This window comes from Apium graveolens, chromosome 8 (genome assembly GCF_009905375.1).
Source record: "Apium graveolens cultivar Ventura chromosome 8, ASM990537v1, whole genome shotgun sequence".
In the NCBI taxonomy this organism is placed as follows: Eukaryota; Viridiplantae; Streptophyta; class Magnoliopsida; order Apiales; family Apiaceae; genus Apium; species Apium graveolens.
In genome coordinates this window covers 156755686-156773945 of record NC_133654.1, presented here as the reverse complement: position 1 = coordinate 156773945, position 18260 = coordinate 156755686, and the positions used below count along the sequence as shown (strand labels likewise).

Here is an 18260-nt window from a genome sequence, read left to right as displayed (position 1 = left end):
CGTGGCAGAATGGGTTGCGAAGTGCTATACCTGTCAGAAAGTAAAGGCAGAACATCAACGACCAAGCGGATTAATTCAACCCCTGAAGATTCCAGAATGGAAATGGGAAAACATCGCTATGGACTTTATAGTAGGACTACCACGAACAAAGTCCGGACATGACACAATATGGGTTATAATTGATCGTCTTACGAAGTCGGCGCATTTCCTTCCAATAAATGAGAAGTCGTCACTGGACAAGTTGGTTCATCTGTATGTGCACGAAATCGTATTAAGGCATGGAGTACCCGTATCAATAGTTTCAGACAGAGATCCCCGATTTAACTCAAGATTCTGGAAGCAATTCCAGGAATGTCTTGGCACGAAGTTGAATATGAGCACGGCGTATCACCCGCAGACTGATGGCCAGAGTGAAAGAACAATTCAAACAATTGAAAATATGTTGCGCAGTTGTGCAATCGATTTTGCTGGAAGTTGGGACGACCACCTGCCATTAATTGAATTTTCATATAACAACAACTATCATTCCAGTATCGGCATGCCACCATATGAAGCTTTGTACGGGCGAAGATGTAGATCACCAACAAGTTGGGATGAAGTAGGAGAAGGAAGAATTCTCGGCTCAGAATTGGTACAACAGTTGCATGACTCAGTCAAGTTAATTCAGAAAAGGTTGCTTGCTGCTCAAGATAGACAGAGGAAGTATGCGGATCCAGCGCGCAAGGATGTTCAATTCCAAATTGGCGAAGCTGTGTTGCTAAAAGTGTCACCTAGGAAAGGGTTGATAAGATTTGGCAAGAAAGGAAAGTTAGCACCTAGATACGTAGGTCCTTTTGAGATTTTGAGTCAAGTAGGAAAGGTGGCCTACGAGTTGGCCTTACCACCTCAGTATCAGCATGTGCATAATGTGTTCCATGTGTCGTTGCTTAAGAAGTACAATCCTGACGCTAGCCATGTGATAGAATATGAACCTGTAGAAATTCAGGCAGACCTGTCATTTGTGGAGCAACCGGTTAAAGTACTCGACTGGCAAGTAAAGAGTCTTAGAAATAAATCAGTAAAGTTAGTGAAAGTACTTTGGAGGAACCCTAAGGTCGAAGAGTCGACTTGGGAGTTAGAGTCTGATATGCGTTCCCGGTATCCTCATCTGTTCTCTTAGATTCTGGGGACAGAATCCCTTAAGGGGGAGAGGATGTTACGACCGGCATTTTATGTAATATTATTTGTGAATAATATTAAGTTAAATAAAAATATATTCAATGCTTGTACGTTTGTGTGAGTGAAAATTTTTGCATTTTAAATTTGCTCTGGGTAGTATATGATTTTTCAAAGCAAGAATTTATTTAATTTCTTTATTTTTGATTTATAAGGAATATTCTAAGCTTTGGAAAAATTTTCTTTTAAAAGACATTTTGTACACAAATTTTGAAAATGATTTTATAAAGTCTCTAAAAATCCAAGTTATTTTATGGTATAAATTTTATAATTTTTGAACTTGTACTTTATTATATAAAAATAAATCTTTGGAAATTAGTTGCTTAATAATTATCAAATTACATGAATAACCTTGCATGCAAACTCTCTTCTATTTAACCAAAGGGCTAAAGAGTCAATAACCACCCCACTAACTCACAAATTGCTAGCCAAATTACCTCCTTGACCTTGCATGCAAACTTGCCTAACTTTGGCTAGAGGGTTACTCTTGTAATTTCTCACATCCACTCACTTGTGGGCAAATAAAAACCAAACAATCAAGATGATCACTCCACCATTTCTACATTTTTTCTCCCTCTCCTCTCCCTCCTCCCACCTTTCCTCTCGGCTTTTTGCCGAAGCCCTACCCCCCTCCCCTTTTCTTCATTCCACATTCAAGTTTCCACCTCCCATACAAGTAAATATTACTTCCTATATCATGATCATTTATATTCCAAAGAGTTTTGAGTAAAAAGTTTAAGTTTTAAAGTTGCATGTTAAGGTTTTAGTGAAACTCAAATATACAATCTTGATTCTTATGGATTTAAGGTTGTTTTTGAGAGGACTACAATGAATGGATAAGTGCCAAGTCATGAGAAGGAAAATCTTGATGATTTAATGGCCATTTCCATCCATTTCATTCGGCCATGACCATATGGGAGCCGAATGAATGGTCCTTGAAATCATTCTTGTTGTTTTGATCAATTTTTGCATGTTTATGTGATAATGACTTAAATTTTGTGGTGATAATTTGATAAAACTCCTTGCATGCTAAGTGATCATCTAGGTATACCTTATGCTAGGCTTGCATGTCAATTTTAAGATGGAATATATGTAGAAAATGGGTTGTTTTGGGTTGAAAAACCCGAAGGCATGCATGCATGTGGAATTCTCTTAGTTTGTTGTAAGATTTTGATCATTTGGAAAAGATTTTGTTAGTGAGCCTTAATTTCAGTAGGAATAATGTGATAATATGGATTTATGCTTCTTGTTGCATGGTAATAATTTGTGGTTATCTTTTATAAAAATATATATCATGTTGTTTCAAAAGCATAAAGGTTTATGAGTTGTAAAGAGTAGTCTCTTTTATTTTGCCATAGTTGCACCATAGGTAAGGATGATCTCACCAAGGGTATTTTGAGAAAAAAAAGAGTTAGTTCAGTAGAACACCAAGTATAGGTCTTGGTTTAAGTATTTAGTTGTTGATAATTGGGTTTGTCAAGTCAAAACCTTGGAAAATGAGAGTTATAGTTTCTGCAGAAAAATCAGTTTAGTACCCTGAGTTTAGAGTGAGTTTTGACCATGTCATTGATGGGCACTTTGAGGCCCAAGCCACCAGAAGTTAGTATGGGGAGTATATAATAGGTTTTAGGAGTTGGTTGGAGGTTTGCATGTCATTTGGTTAGGTGCACAAGTAGAATAACAAAATCTGTCCAGCAGGGGACAGTTTTGTTGCAACTTGGAAATAGGGAGATTTGGCCATGTCATGGGTAGGCCCTCATTAGGCCCAATTGGGCCTTAGTTAGAGGGTATGTCAGAGAAGTTTTTCCAACCATAGTTCATAGGATATGAGCTAGAACCATGTGTCACAAGTTAATTCAAGTCAGGGCATTTTCTGCCCAGAAAAACAGGGGAACCTTGGACTTTTAGCTTAGGCCCAAGAAGGCCCAAGCCAGGCCTTTGAGCCACATCAAGCTTGTGAGATGCCCTTAGGTCAGGAGAGTCTTGTGTAAAAATTTTGAAGAAAAACTTGTAGTTTAAGAGTGTCTAATGCACTCAAGAAACCTTAGTTACCATTCTGAAATTTGTACCAGTGAGCACTTTCACTTATCACATAGTTTTAGGACACTTAGAAGTGAGTATTAGGTCGACCACCATAGTTGTAAGATAGTGTAAGGTCAGTAGAACAAAAGGCACAAGTGAGGGTCAATAGGTTTTGGATAATTTAAGAAAGGCACATTGAGTTAGGAAGCCCAAATTCGAAGACTTCGTTTAGTTAGCAACCAAGTAACTTGAGTGGTGAGTCGAGATCATCCAAGCCTAGTGTGGCATTATGGTGTATATGATGTTATTTGGTATTAATATACGATATGTGATTATGTGGCTACGTGTGTACATTTAAAAATATAAATGTTGGATATGAATTAAGTATGTATAGGCCTAAGTGCCATCCATGTTTAATTTCGGGTTGTAAATAGGTTAAGATGGAAGGAATATATTATAATGAGGATTATTATTATTTATGTAGGATCTCGAGACGAGGGAAAACTTGCCTTAAAAGTCGAGTGAAGCTCCAGTTGTTGCTCCTACCAGTCAGACCAGACCAGTCTATCTTAAGGCAAGTGATTCAACTTGACCTTCGCATTTACTGTAAACAGTTCATATATATATATCGATGCAATTATCCTGAGTCATTTTGATATATTTAAATCAAGAGTATCTTTTGTTACATAGAGATGCCATGAACCCTCGAGTACATATTGCAAGTAGTTCAAAAGTCTTTCATGATAGTTTAATGCCATGATAAATTAGAGATGCGTTATAATATCTTATTAATCCCTTTTGTTTATCATGCTATTGATCCCTGAGAAATCTTGATGTTGCACCCTGATGCTTTGAATTCAACTCTTGAAATAACCTCGATAGAAACTTTATTTTGATACCTTAAAGCCAATCATTTCTTAAATACATTCATGATTGTTTGATAACCCTATCCTTACCCTAAAGCTTGATATCCTGTTATATACTGAGCTGATGATCACTTTCTTTATATTTTAACACCTTTATCCTATTTGTACCAGTGATGCCTATCTTCTTGATGTTCCAATACCTATACCTTGTCTACAACCATTGCTTTAAGCCTAGTTTGGCATTACTCTTTCATCTTATCCAATAGCCTGGCTTAATTTCCTTGTCTAAGTTCTTGTTTATGGAAACCTCTCAATTACCCTAATATAGTAAAGTCTAGTAGATCATGGCCCTGAGATTTAGTGTCATATTTCCAGTGTTTCAAGTTGATCTATAATCCCTTGATAAAAATAATTACAGTCAAAAGAGATTTTGTCATAAATCGGCATCAGTTTTTAAAATGATTAAAACGTGGATTTTTCAGTCCCAAAGGGGGACAAATGTTTTCTTGAATGGTGGATCTGGACTGAGACGCGAGTCCTTTCCACACTTATATTAGGCTTAAAAGTTGCCTAGGGATTCCCAATAATGTTTTAGAACCCAGCGAGGTTCGGGATTACTTCGCGGCTGATCACCGGCTGTAATCCGTAGCGTCATAAAATGATTTTGATTAAGTATGATTTTAAAATTTGTTTTGATGCAAGCAAAATGATGCCAACTCACGTAAGTTTTATCTCTCGATTATCATTGATTATGTCATTCCATTGTCATTCCTAAAGGTATATCCCGATTTATGCTTTGCGCTGTATTGTTTGCACTTGTTGAGCTTTTGGCTCACTTCTTGCTTTACCCTGATATTACAGCTAGCAGCCATGGTTAGATTCAAGCAGACTGCCCGTAAGACCTGTGATGCTGACGCTTATGTTCGAGCTCAGGTAGAATAAGTAATAATAGTTGTGTGAGGACTCGGTATTTGTAATCAGATGTAATAGTTGGTAGTGTTGGGCTGTTTCAAACCCTAAACTGTAAAGATCTTGGATTTTGGTTGTGTAATACTCTTTAAAATAATGTAATAGCTATAATTATTTTGCTATTTAAGTTGGGGGTGTGACACATATAATCTATCCCTCTTTAATCTTTATCCTCTTTTACGCGTACCGGGTCACGTTCAGCCTGACGGCCCGACGTTCAGCGTTTCGATTACGCTTCTCAACGTCTTTACCAATCAACACGTCACTTAGGACGAAATACTTTATTTACTCATGCATTTGATTCAATCACACATAATTCACATTTTATATTCTTTAACTTCATATTAGGGCGGATTCCGTTCTACCTGACGGCCCGACACCACAGCTTATCTTTTAAGCTGACTCTTTAAATTGGAACGTTTTTATCCACGCTCCTAAACTCTAGTATACAGATAAGACAAATAATCATCACTTAGTCACATAATTATAATCACATAACACATACTTTATTCATTTAATTACGTCGCAAAAATCTCAGTTGTCACAGTAATTATAATTACGTCACAAAATTTTCAGTCGTCACAGTAACTGCAGCAGTTAGCTCTACTCTAAAGGTAGTTCTGTTCTCCTCGGATGATAATCGGTAGCTGTTAGAATAGTAGTAGTGGTGTGACTGTGACTTTGCTTCTCTTATGTAATTAGAATGTTAGGCATAATAGGCGGGAAATAACCTGCAAGTCGTCTCCTCCCCGGCTTTAGTCTTCCTTCATTTTTAGCTAATATGGCAGGGGGCAATCCCATCATCTCGTTGAAATGGTGCAAGACCAGGTTCAACTTTCAGCGTATCAGATCTCGATTGTTGGTAGGCGGATAATCAAGATGTGGGGTCGTCAACCCTTCTTCGCTGGCTTGTTCACGGGGGGAACTCACTCTGATAATGACAAGGAATTTGCCCTCATTCTGTAAAACCATAGAGTATCACCCTTAGTTATAAGGGCACTTCCTAACTAAGGTTTTGTTGCCCCAAAATGAGGAGGTTTACTATTCTATATACACAAGAAATTCAATGAAATCTGATGCTTAAAACACGGTAAATCGCCCATAACCATCGTTTAATGAAGGTCATGAGGTGCTCGACTGAGAGGGGCGCATGTAGCACTTATGCCTCAATTTAGCCCTATTTAGGTAAGGATTTGGCTTACTAAACCAACCTTTTCACAATTACTGTTCAGGGGGCCGGTTCCTTCTGGTTTTATCACTGGATGGAATTAAACTTAAGTCCCGTGGAATGACCTGCCTATAGTTATCTGTTCTAAGAGCCTTGCCTCTGGTATCTTGAGAGACTATTCTTCTAAAATGAGGTTGTAGACTGATTTACCTTTCTTAGGGAGAATGAAAGTAATCGAATCTAACGCTCTTTCGGGCATATAACAACTAAGTAAGTGAACAACCTTCGCTTCAGCCAACCAATCCTTGGTAATCAATCACTTGAATAGTTTGGTTGTTCTCTTCCTATCGTTGTTCCGGAAGTATTGTTTTAATAGTCGTGTACAACTAAATATGGTTCTTCGCGAAGCGGGACTGTCTAGCAACACGTCTACTAAGAGAAATCCTTCGTATGAACACCAATGTGAAAGCTGGTTGTCCTAAACAAAGGTGAGTTGACTCTCATCTCCTTCGCTGGTGTTTAGGCCGCTAGCCGGTGCTTGTATCCTTTATTAAAGAATACCTGTTGTAAGGTACTCAATCATGTAAAAGCTGATTACTCCGTACCTTAGCTTGGAACAGGGGATTCCTCTATCTATATACCCTATCCAATGGAAGTATATGGTCTATGATATGTATTCCTAAAAAAAGGGCTTACGATAGCTAGGAGCTAAACCCTGCAGTAGAAACACCAATGCTTGTATCTCCTACGACTAGATAGCTTGGTTGTGTATTTCCTCTACCCTACCCAACTTCTCAACAGGTTCTCCCCCACCGGGGAATGCTGTTCTCCTAACGCCGGTTAAAGCTTGTCTTTTCTCTTTCTTGAATAACCTCTCCCATTTGGTCGAGCATCTTTCATAACCTTAAGCCTGATCCCAAACAAACGTTCAACCTGACGAAACTCTCCGAAAAAGCTACTCTGTAAACTTTGGCTGATAACCCTCTAACTCTCAGGGACCGGCCCGCGCAAAGACTATTTAATTGGGGGGGGGGAATCCGCCTTTCTTCCCGGCTAGACCAGTAAGCTATTACGCTTTTGCGGATGAAGATCTACTTCTCCATAGTTACGAACACTAAGAGAGTCAACTCCCCTGTAAAAGAAATGAAATCCAGTAAGTTGTTTTGGAATAGCTATTCTATAGCAGGACCTATTCTATATGCCCCCCGCCCGCCTAAACTATATATCTGTCTGTGGTTTCCCCATCTAAAACAGGGGCGTAGTGATAAGGCTCTATTTGAGGCGATGAGCTAGCTTTCTTTCAGAACCTTCTTCTGCTTCTTTCGCTTTATTGCTCTTCTAGGAATCTGAGATCTATTAGTGCTAGTTTTATCTCTAGTCTACTGGAAAACTCTACTTTTCTTCGGATGCGCCCAATAGGTTCGGCAACATAGAAGAATATGACATGGAGACTCTTCATTTGACTGATCTAATCTCGCTAGCAAAGGAAGCATCTGACCTTGCGATACACCTGTCATTGAAGCTCTGAAGGAGCCCTTTTATGAGCTAACAGCATATCACCAGGTTCTCATTTCTAATTCATTATTTACTTTAACATTTGAATTTCCCAATCAATCCCTTTCGTCCCTTTTACGTATTATAGGATTCATCTGATTAACTTGAAAACAACTTATTCTTCTTAACTGTGCACACCCCCTTTAGATCGTTCTATTCGTGCTTGAAAAACGACCCCATCGGTCCGCTATTTTTAATAGAAATTATTAGCCATCCTCCTCGGGTCAACACCAATCCAATCTCGATGAAATCACTACAAGCAACTACATCAATAAGTTTTCCTCTCGTCTTTGTACTATATTTTATCTCGGAAAGGCTATTCCCTCGTCCATCGCTAGACTGTGATAGAGTTCAAGAGTCGAACCTCCTACTAGGTCTTCCCGATCGGGTTTGACTGCCTGGCTCACTCTGGAATTTACTGTCCAAGTACATCAAGATCTCTATTATGATGTTGGCAACTGCCTCGGTAGCCTTTTGAAAAGGTGTATCCGCTCCTTCTACTCTCTTACAGTTATCTAAAGAAGTAGATATTAGTATAGCAGCTAGGACTCTTTTCCTAATGTATGCACGGTAAAGCGACTTTCAGTCAATTTCCGGAAATAGTAACTGCCGCAAAAAGGCATTCTGTTGAAAGTTTTCAGTAATCATCTGCTCATTGAAGTCGCACTTATCGAGCCTCTATTTATAGAGTGGTAGAGGAATCTTGCCATACAGTACAAATTGCATGGAAGGCACAATTATGACTAGTTCTCCGCACTACTTTTCTGTAATTGAAGACTATCATGCCTTTTTAATGAAAAACTGGCTGGCTCTGGCTACCTTGCGGAGCAAACAAAATCTCCCCAAATCACACTGCCTGTATGAAAAAACAAACTTTCCACAACCAGCTTACGTGGAAAAGATTCCATATTCCATGCCAATAGACTCGTGACATCCATGTACTGAGTCGTCAAATGAGCCACGTTAATAAAGCCATGAGGGTTGGTCAGAAAAAACGTTATCATAGACTATATGGAGGAGTGAGGAAAGGAATGGGCTTCCATGACAATGAGGTCATTCTTGCATGGGCTTGCTTTGATGATGGGTAGGCATCTTCCTTATTTAACCCTTTTAGTATATCTTAAACTCGTCCAAAGCGCTCAAGATGGTCGAAAAAAGTAGCAGCTTTCACGTATGGTAATTTCCGCCGATCTAATTTATTAAACAAGGCCCCAAGTACATGAACTATTATAGCTTCCAGTGTATATTGACCTAACACATTTAGAATACTTAAAGCCTTATCAGTTAGACCCATTTTCTTCTGCTTTAGATAATCTTTTGCTATAATCTTACTTGGATTAAGTATCTAACCATTGCTGGATATTTCTCAAAAGCCATAGTCTCTTTTCCTTCAAACTCCCTTGTCTAACTTTCGATTTGAATCTGTAATTCATAGAAATGAAATCTTTATCCATTTTACAATCATCATAACCATCTTTTAACATTTTTAAAAAAATTCTTATTATGAGCCTTAGTTTTCCATTTTTTAGATTTCATATGCATCTCCACTTTATTTAGGAATATATTCATGAACTTGTCATACATTAAACATCTTACAGCATCCTTATCTTTCATCTCACTACTCTTTTTACCCATTTCTATACTGGTCTCTTCTTTTATCCCATCATGTAGCTGGAAATAAGCCAGTAAAAGACAACTAGAAGCAAGTGGGGGTATGTAAACGAGGACGGATCACAGTGTTTTTGTATTGGTCAGTTTTGAGGTATCAAGTGAGGGATTGTTCTATCTCTTATGAAAGGGACCTTGGTGCCTTATTATTAGAGAAAGGGGAGTAGTATCTGATGCTTCGCTCGATTATTGGCCTATTCCGCTCGATTATTATCCTATTACGCTCGATTATTGCGCCCTTTTCTTTACTTTTCTTTAGGGCCGGGGACGGGGTTAAGACGCGTGGCGATACCACGATTTAGGGCCGGGGACGGGGTTAAGACGCGTGGCGATACCCGCGAAAAACAAAACTTCAACTATTGATATAATTTTAGTTGGTGGAAAGAGTTAAGGGCCTCCAACGCCTATAAATAGAAGCTTCTTTCAGTCTCTATTAGGCACAAAGCAAAGGGCACTTAGTAGAAGAAAGTAAGTAGCCATGGATCCCAATGGAGGAATTGACAGACTTTCTATTATTTCAAATGAAATCGAACAAGTGAAGGCAGCAAAGCTCTACTCGGAGCACAGGCTAGCACTTTTCTGGGAGCATCAGCCTGCTATCGATCCTGAGATGATAGCAGACGCTATGCAACAAATAAGGGACCGCATTCACGGTCTGGAAGACCGGAGGAGGGCGCTGGTACAAGAGCAGCAAGCACTTATTGTGCAAGCTGTGATAAATCATGCCAACGGCGGGGGAGACTAGAGGAGTCCTTCGACTCTAGAAGGTTTAAATAAGTGTCTGTAGATGCACAAAGTAGTTTATTTTCATGTCATGTATGGTGGTTCTTTGTCTTTTTTTAGTAGAGATCTACTCCGATGCTTACTGGAGATAGACTCCTATTTATGCTAACTATCTTTGTTTGGTTTTATTTTTTATGTTTGCATGTATGGGAACCCTAGTTGAAAATGTTTACTACTAATGCTTTTAGAATAATAAAGACTTTTTCGTATAAATGAAAATGAAGTTCTTTCCTTTTATTCTTTCTATAGTGGAGATAGTAGCACGTAATTACAGACATATTATTAAAGTGGTAAGGACGGGTTTCGTTCTAGTGCCCGAAAAGAAGATTCCAAAGCTTTTCCGTCACAGAACCGTACGTGAGATTTTCATCTCATACGGTTCCTCCCTTATGTGCATAATGAAAAGCAAATAATATATAGAATCTAAATAATAAGCTTTAAGCCTTAGATCTCTTTCTCGTTCGAGGTGGAAGTAGGCAGTTCTCTAGAACTGGATGTTGAATTATCAAAAAGATGATAGGAAGAAAAACCTGCTACTAGTTTTTTTTGGTACTTGGGAATTGAATTTGAAAGCAATGTCTTTAACTCTTTCATCTATCGTTGCTCGCATATCAATTACATCGGAGTAGTTTTTAGCTCGCAAGAGGGTCCTCTTGGCAATCTTAATGTCTCCTTTCCTTTGGTCTCCATGGAGAGTGCTTTATATTCTCTTCAATAGTGTAGAGAGGCACAACAAAACCATTCTTGTCAATCACAAGTAGAGTGCACCTGATGCTTGTGAATGACACAGATAAGTGCACGTCCAATTAAGAATTAAGAATTTCTTAGAATTCATTATTTAAAATAAGCCTTGCCCTCTAGTTGATAAGGCGATCTCTCTCTAAAATGAGTTTGGCAAATCGACCGAAAAATAGAATGAATGATCACAGTGTCTTAGCACCTTTTCTTTACTCGGGAAGAAGGCGGGTAGTTAATATCTTAAATAAGTATGTTTTTAACGAATGCTAAACCGGCCTGGCGTTGCTTGATTTGATTAATAGGAAAGAGGGGAGTTGGAAGAATCCATTTTTCTGAAGAATTCGCCATGCGGGATAGAAACCTAATCCTAATAGGAAAAAATCCATCACTGAACAATCATAGGAATAGAAGAAATGGGTTAAGACCAAATGACAAAACTCTCTATGAGTTGGGCTACATAAAAGATCCTATTCTAAAATGGATGTAGGCTTAACTGAAGCCCAATGCAGGTTGAACTCTATGCTATGGAATCTAAGCCTCACTACCCTCTTAGGGTGTTACAAGTCATTTTTGGCCTAATGCAAGGCCCCATCTAGATTCAGCTTAGGGCTTTATGAGAGATTGATTGATGGACCTAAGCTAAACTTAGAAGATTGAACCTAAACCAAAGCCTATAGACTGAATTAGGAGAGCAGAGGTTTAATCCAAGACCAATAAAGCAAGCCCAAGTCCATGCAAGAAGGCCCGTTGATCTATCCAAATTAAAAGCCCATCAAAGGTGGCTCCTCACATAAAATCATGCAAAGGATCCAAGCCCTTCACATCAAAACGATGTTACAGCGGTCTCTACCCAAGTAGCTTTGGTCCATGATAAAATGTGTCAGGGTTCAACAGTTGTTGTGGGGTTCTTATTTTACATCCCGCCCCCGATATATGGTATCTCCGTATTGTAAGGATATAAGATTAGAATCATACTTCTGCAGTCACAGCAAGAGCGATAGGGACTATTGGTATAACTTATACAGGAGGGCTAAATGCTATGTAGAGGAGATCGATCAAGGATCATTTTGTTGCATAAGCTTTTTATTGGCTTTTAATGCATGTTCTTCTATCTTGAATACCTGATTGTAGTTCGAAAGAGAATACGATAGTGGAAGAATACGGGCTTTGATCCGAAGAAGCTCATGCTACTGTTTGAGGCTTCGATAGCCTAGATCCCGCTTATGGGGCAGAGATCCTTCCTAGGCCTTATAGTGGGATATCAGCCCAGCCATTGGAACGAAATTAGCTACTTCAGAAGAACATCAAGAAAAGATTGATTGCTGTTACCATTAAGTATGCAAAAAACTGCGCAATCTTACTCGAAAGACGCGCTAAAACGTTTGTTTTTTCCTCTTTCTTAATTAATGCGAAGAAAGAAAGAAGAAAGAATAGGTTGTGATGCCGAAAGAGGCATTTTTACATTTGATTGAGAGATGTGAATCATGGCCCTATAGCAATGCAAACTATACTGACCACACTAGGGCAGAGGGATATAAAACGGTTTAGCATTCGTTAATATAGAGAGAGAATCATACCCAGAAGTCTTTTCCCAGGAGTGATCAAAAGGATGAAATCCAAGAAAGCAATTGGTTGGAAAGTGTTGGTTCGATCCCAACTCGTGACTGTGCTACAAAGCATTAATGAGAACAGATAATACCTTCTTGTGAGTGGGGAAAGCTATAACATAGAGCTCATACCAGATAGACCCTTCCTTCCAAGATCAGCCGGACGACACTTCAAAGGTACTTGCTTCCCCTTTTCTTTTTACCTTTAAGCTTTCGAAGATGATAGCCAATGCTTCTAATAGCGGCGGCAGCTACTATGTGAGTTTCGGACTGTGAGTCCAACTGTGGCTACATCGAAGAGTTTGGAAAAAATTCGGGAATAGAAGGACTCGTGATTCTTCTAAATAAGGAATTTTATCTCAGAAGCCATGACGCCCCGGGGGAAAAGAAGTAGGAGACCCCCTTCTTCGACGTGCATCGGGGTGATCATTAGGCCCGGGATCATTAGTCTTTGACATCAAAAGGGTGCTGGTTCTGATAAGGCGATCCCCCCTAAAAGTAGCACTGAAACGATTCCGCTTGAAAACCTCTTTTTTAAAATGGAACTTTCAGCGAGAAGATATCTGGTTGATAAGACAAGACAGACTGCCGGGCCTCCTTTTGGGGCCCCATTTTACCATAATAATCTTCTTCTTTTTGTGAAGAATATTACAACAAATCAAAGAAAACGACCTTAGAATTGAATGTGTTAAGCCATCCATATTGTACTTTACTGTTTGTCTGGCTAACGCTTACCTTCCCGCTCTCAACCACAGCCACCTCCCTTTACAATAGTGAGACTCCTCCAGTGTTCTCCAAAACGGGACAACAAACGAAGCCAGACAAATCTACGTTATGTTGGAAGAGAAGGGGAACTGGCCACGGAATGGGCGGGGAAAACCTATCGTGTGGAATATGAATTCATCCCCTCGATTTGCTGTGCATGCGGTCGAAAGTCTGATAGCTTCGGCTAGTAGTTTAAAAATGATGTTTTAACTTTTAGTTCCTCTTTAACCAAAATTGGGAGAAAAAAAAGCCTAGCGCGCAGAAAACAGAGAAGAAGCAAGGGCCAAGCAATCCACCGATTCGGCTATCAATCATTTACTTGCCTTGGCTGCGTTATGATAGGACTAGTGGGCCAAAGTAGAGCTTCAAGCATGGCTACCAATTTCACCTATATTTTTTTGCGGTGGATCTCGAACGAGTCCCAGTGCCCCCCGCTAATCCATTAAGAATATGTTCAGCTTTCTACCTTAAACCGTGCCCACCCACTAGCGTACAACATTCTGTTGCTTGGTCGGTCAATTCTGTCACGCCTACACAAAACAGCCATCCTGTAAGGTGCCATTGTCGGCAGTCTTTGTGTGGTTCAGCTTGCTGTTTTCCCTTCTTTTGTTTAAACCATGCGGGGGAATCATTCTTTCAGAACCTCTCTCAAAAGAACGAATAAGGACGGTCTGATGTTTTGGACTCCAGAGAAGATTCTGGACAGAGGCTAGGGCTACTTCCTTCAAGATACGAAACGAGCAGCCGGAAATGGCTGTCCCTATTATATTTTAGAGGAGAGTGGGCTAAGAATCTGACCTTTACTTAGAGAGGGGCAGCGGTACCACGCCCTTCCGTGCTCGTATGTGAACTCCCCTATGCATCCCGACTAAGGTCTCATAAACGTGCGCTTCCCTTATGCATCCAGCCGCTTCACTAATGTGAATAGGTTATACAGAAGGGTGGGTTGGTTATATACTCTTATGCGCGTTCTTTTTTTGAACCTTTTGGTATGTATTGCCCCCTAACTATGGATCAGATCCAACAGACGATAAACTAAATTCCGCACTGCTGCTGAGTTGTCGGACTTATCCACCAATGGATTCGTGGAATTTATGTGGATTGCGTTGGGGGAAATCTACCAAAGCTAGGCAGTGCTAAGGGAGATCAAGAAAAAAAGGATTGTTTTTGAACCAACTCCCCCTTTTGGGCATGCAGGTACTAAGAGTCCTCTCACTACCAACCAGCAGACATCATCTGGCTGGGTCTTGCCGGTGTCAACAACAAAAAAAATGGAAACAGCAACTCACTATGGCTCTTGGGCCCAGACAACGTCCTAGGCGTAGAGGAGATCAGAGCAACAGGGAACGCCTAGATGAAGTTTTTCTTCCTGGGCTGCAGTAAGTAGATCGAGAGGTCGTTCTGCCCCTTATCCCCGAATATGGGTAATATATTCTCATGCAATGTTGCTCCAATCTGACCTAGCTGGCAAGCAATCCCAGCTCGCGACAGAGAACAAGATAGCAAGCGAGCGTACCTCTGTTCGCTTTTTCTCCACCAAGCACGGAAGTTTAAGGATAATTGTAGGTCGGTGGCTACCTAAGGAAACTCCGATTCAATCCGCCCCCTGGATGGGAGGCATCTACCTCATCCCGATCACAAGGAGAGGTTCACTATGATGGGGGTACTTTTTTCCCTTCCGGAAAGAATGAAATGCATAGGGGACCATCCTTTTGTTGCGGCATGCTCCTCAGATTTACGGATTCGCAGGGGGCGTCGCGGGCCCTACTTAGTTGACTGACAATGACAAAGGCTTGCGAAACTAAGTAGGGCCTTTTGAATTGAATCTTAAGTAGTCTATCAGTGGTGCAAAGCGGCTTTGCCCCTTTTCAGTAGAGGAGCAAAAGGTTAGACCTTCGAAAGTCAGCGAACAACGGTTCTTCTCTGTAGGTATGGGGTTCCCCCTTGACTCTCCTAACGTCGAGCTAAGTGACTTTGTAACCTTTTCGTAGCGTAGTAGAATGAAGGCTACGTGTCGACGCTCTCTTTTCTATTAGCCTAAGCGTCTTCGCTAACTCGCTCGCCTACTAAACAATACATTAAGTAGGGTAGGCTAACTCAACCGCTTACTTATACTAATATAGGGCTAAGTAGCGCCTTTTCCTTTTTGAATAACCCGTTCTCGTTATCTTTCCTAAGTAAAGCAGGCGAACCTATAGGTCCTTAGTAGCATTGACAAAAAAAAACAGCCGGTTAGAAGATAGCGAATCTTTGTATTTATATATTTAGATTCTATTATTATTATTATATAGGCCAGCTTGACAAGCTACCCTTCCTCTTGATCTGAGGTGCGAAGAGAAAGATCTTTTTTTTATGACTTCCAATTATCGATCCCGGCCCAGAAAAGTGACCGACCAGAGCCCTATTGATGAATGAAAGAAAGGGTTTATGAGCCCTAGCCCTGTAAGCCCACACCTGTGTAGAGTAGATCGTTCAACACCTGCGAAACAAACCCATTTTTGACCTATTGGTCCTAGTATCATAGGCGACCGAACGGCCGCCCCCTAATTACTAGACCGACCCGCTATAAAAATTCCATAAACACCTAGCGAAGATATGGCAAACAAATAAAGTAGCCCTATGTTCGGATCTGACAATACCATGCCATAATTAAAAGGTACAACGGCCCGAGCGACCAGACTTAACATAAATATAGCCACTGGAGCCATTCTAAAAAGGGAGAAATTAGCACTACTTGGTGAAATAGGTTCTTTTAGAATCAATTTGAAACTATCTGCTAGAGGTTGTAACAATCCAAATGATCCCACTACATCAGGACCCTTTCGCCGTTGCACAAAAGCCATTACTTTACGTTCAGCTAGCACTAAAAAGGTGACTCCTAGTAGAAGTGGTAGAATTTTTCCAAGTATTTTAGCTGGAACAGCTATGTACATTTTAGATTTTCTATTCACTCATGATCTGGCCTGGTCGACCCAATCATGATATTGAAGGATGGGACCTTTTCTCGAAAAACCCCGAATCCCGAGAAGAGTTGAAGATGGTGCAACATCGAATCCTGTTACGTTACTTCGAATTGAATCTTAGCCCGCCCCCTTCTCATATATCTTTCCCCCCGGACCTCTCCTGGTTTGCTTCCATGTCGCAACCTTATTGATTAATAGGACCGCTGAATCCCCCGCGGCTCGCGACAGGAAGAAAGCGCGGGGTTTTACTCTCTGCCAGGCCCCGCCTTGCCCATCTTCATTGCCGTGTCTGGGATTGTGGAACCTGCTGAGACATTTCTAGTTGGAAATGAAGACGGTGATACTTTATTATCTAATAGAGCTACCCTTTCCTTGTAACCTCTTATTATTAAAATCCAACGCTTTTGGAGTCGGATTCGGCTTTAAACCGAACTGCCCTACTTACCTTCAACAAGGAAGGATCAGACCCCCAGTAGTTCGTTTTCTTTAAACCAAGAGCATTTTATCTTCTTAAGATCCTATTCCAAATTATGTCAAACAACTCCCCGCACTTCTTTCTCTTCTTACGCCATAATATTAATATTATGATAGATAGAACCGCTACCAGAATTATCAACAGGAGTAGAATAAAAAAAGAAGGTTCACAATATAGGTGTTCACTAGTGGAAGGGATAAAAGTACCGAATTGCCCCACATACCAGTCATGGTGCGGTGTGCCTATATCCAGAGTATGTGCAAAATCTATATACCACTTCTGGTATTCCCGATTCAGCATCCAGCTGAGCTTCGCGGGGAATAATAGTGGAGAAATTGAAGTAGTCATGTCCAACTCTCCTTGCATCAATTGTATGTAATCTGGTTGTATAGTTCCATTAAAGAATTCATAACGCTGCACAAGCAAAAACTTATTGAACTTCGATAGCGCTGATATAGTATTAGGATCCATAATTTCACCCGGGATACAAACGGACCCGGAAATGAAATTAGGTGATTCATATACTTGCGATAAGATATCCGGACGAACTGGTAGCTCCTGCAGAACAGCATTACTTTTTACGACTGGCATAATTGTATCCTATTTTTTAGGAGATCATAAAGAGAAAGGGGTTGTATCCTTTCTGATGATCTTTCGCGTCACATCAAGGTGACAGGATTCGAACCTATGGCCCTCTGTACCCAAAACAGATGCGCTGACCAGACTGCGCTACACCTCGTCTCACCACCCCGGAGCATATAGATCCACCCGATCGATGAACACTCAAACCGAACTCGCCCGTCCTTTTGGGCGCAGGGACGCGAGAACCAATCTGAGCGATCAACCGCTTTTTTATCTGCCTACAGCAAGATAGGGCGACGCCAAAAAAAGCCTATAGTGCAGGAGCGCTCACATTTTTTGGCTTACTCTTTAACTTTCATTTTGAAATCCGGCTCGCTCCCGGCCTTTGGACCCTTCGCCCGCTTAGAAGTGGATTCGAACCACTGACACAAGGATTTTCAGTCCTTTGCTCTAACCGGCTGAGCTACCTGAACCACCTTCCTAAAGTCTGTTTTCTTCAAGGATATTTTAAGTCCTTTGCTCTAACCAGCTGAACTACCTTACCACTTGACTAAAGTCTGTTTTATTCATCGAATAGCGCCCTACCTTACCAGTAAGGGAAAAACCCTAAACTAAAAAGAAAAGAATTGATAGGCTTTTTCGCTTGTTCGTCAAGCTTTCGAGCAGCTCTTTGCCGCCTAATCCCTCAACCATGCTCAATAACCGAGAGCCGTCCAGGGACTGGACTCCACCAAGAGGTTCTCTCTCTCACGTAATTTCGCCCGCCCGTTTCACTTCCGTGCCGGAGGAAATGGGATTCGAACCCATGATACAATCTTCTTGTATGTCGATTTAGCAAACCAATGCCTTAAGCCACTCAGCCATACCTCCAAGTTGTTGATCGGA

General features: G+C 40.7%; 2 non-coding genes and 1 pseudogene across 2 annotated transcripts; 1 reads left to right on the top strand and 2 right to left on the bottom strand.

Annotated features, from left to right (window-relative positions):
- The first annotated feature begins 13424 nt into the window (after positions 1–13424).
- LOC141680087 (uncharacterized) lies at positions 13425–15013 on the top strand (annotated as a pseudogene).
- Positions 15014–17457: 2444 nt separating this feature from the next.
- TRNAP-UGG (transfer RNA proline (anticodon UGG)) lies at positions 17458–17532 on the bottom strand. The gene has a single exon. It is a non-coding gene; the product is annotated as a tRNA-Pro (tRNA).
- Positions 17533–17774: 242 nt separating this feature from the next.
- On the bottom strand, positions 17775–17848 carry TRNAF-GAA (transfer RNA phenylalanine (anticodon GAA)). Its single transcript has one exon. It is a non-coding gene; the product is annotated as a tRNA-Phe (tRNA).
- Between the last annotated feature and the right edge of the window lie 412 nt (positions 17849–18260).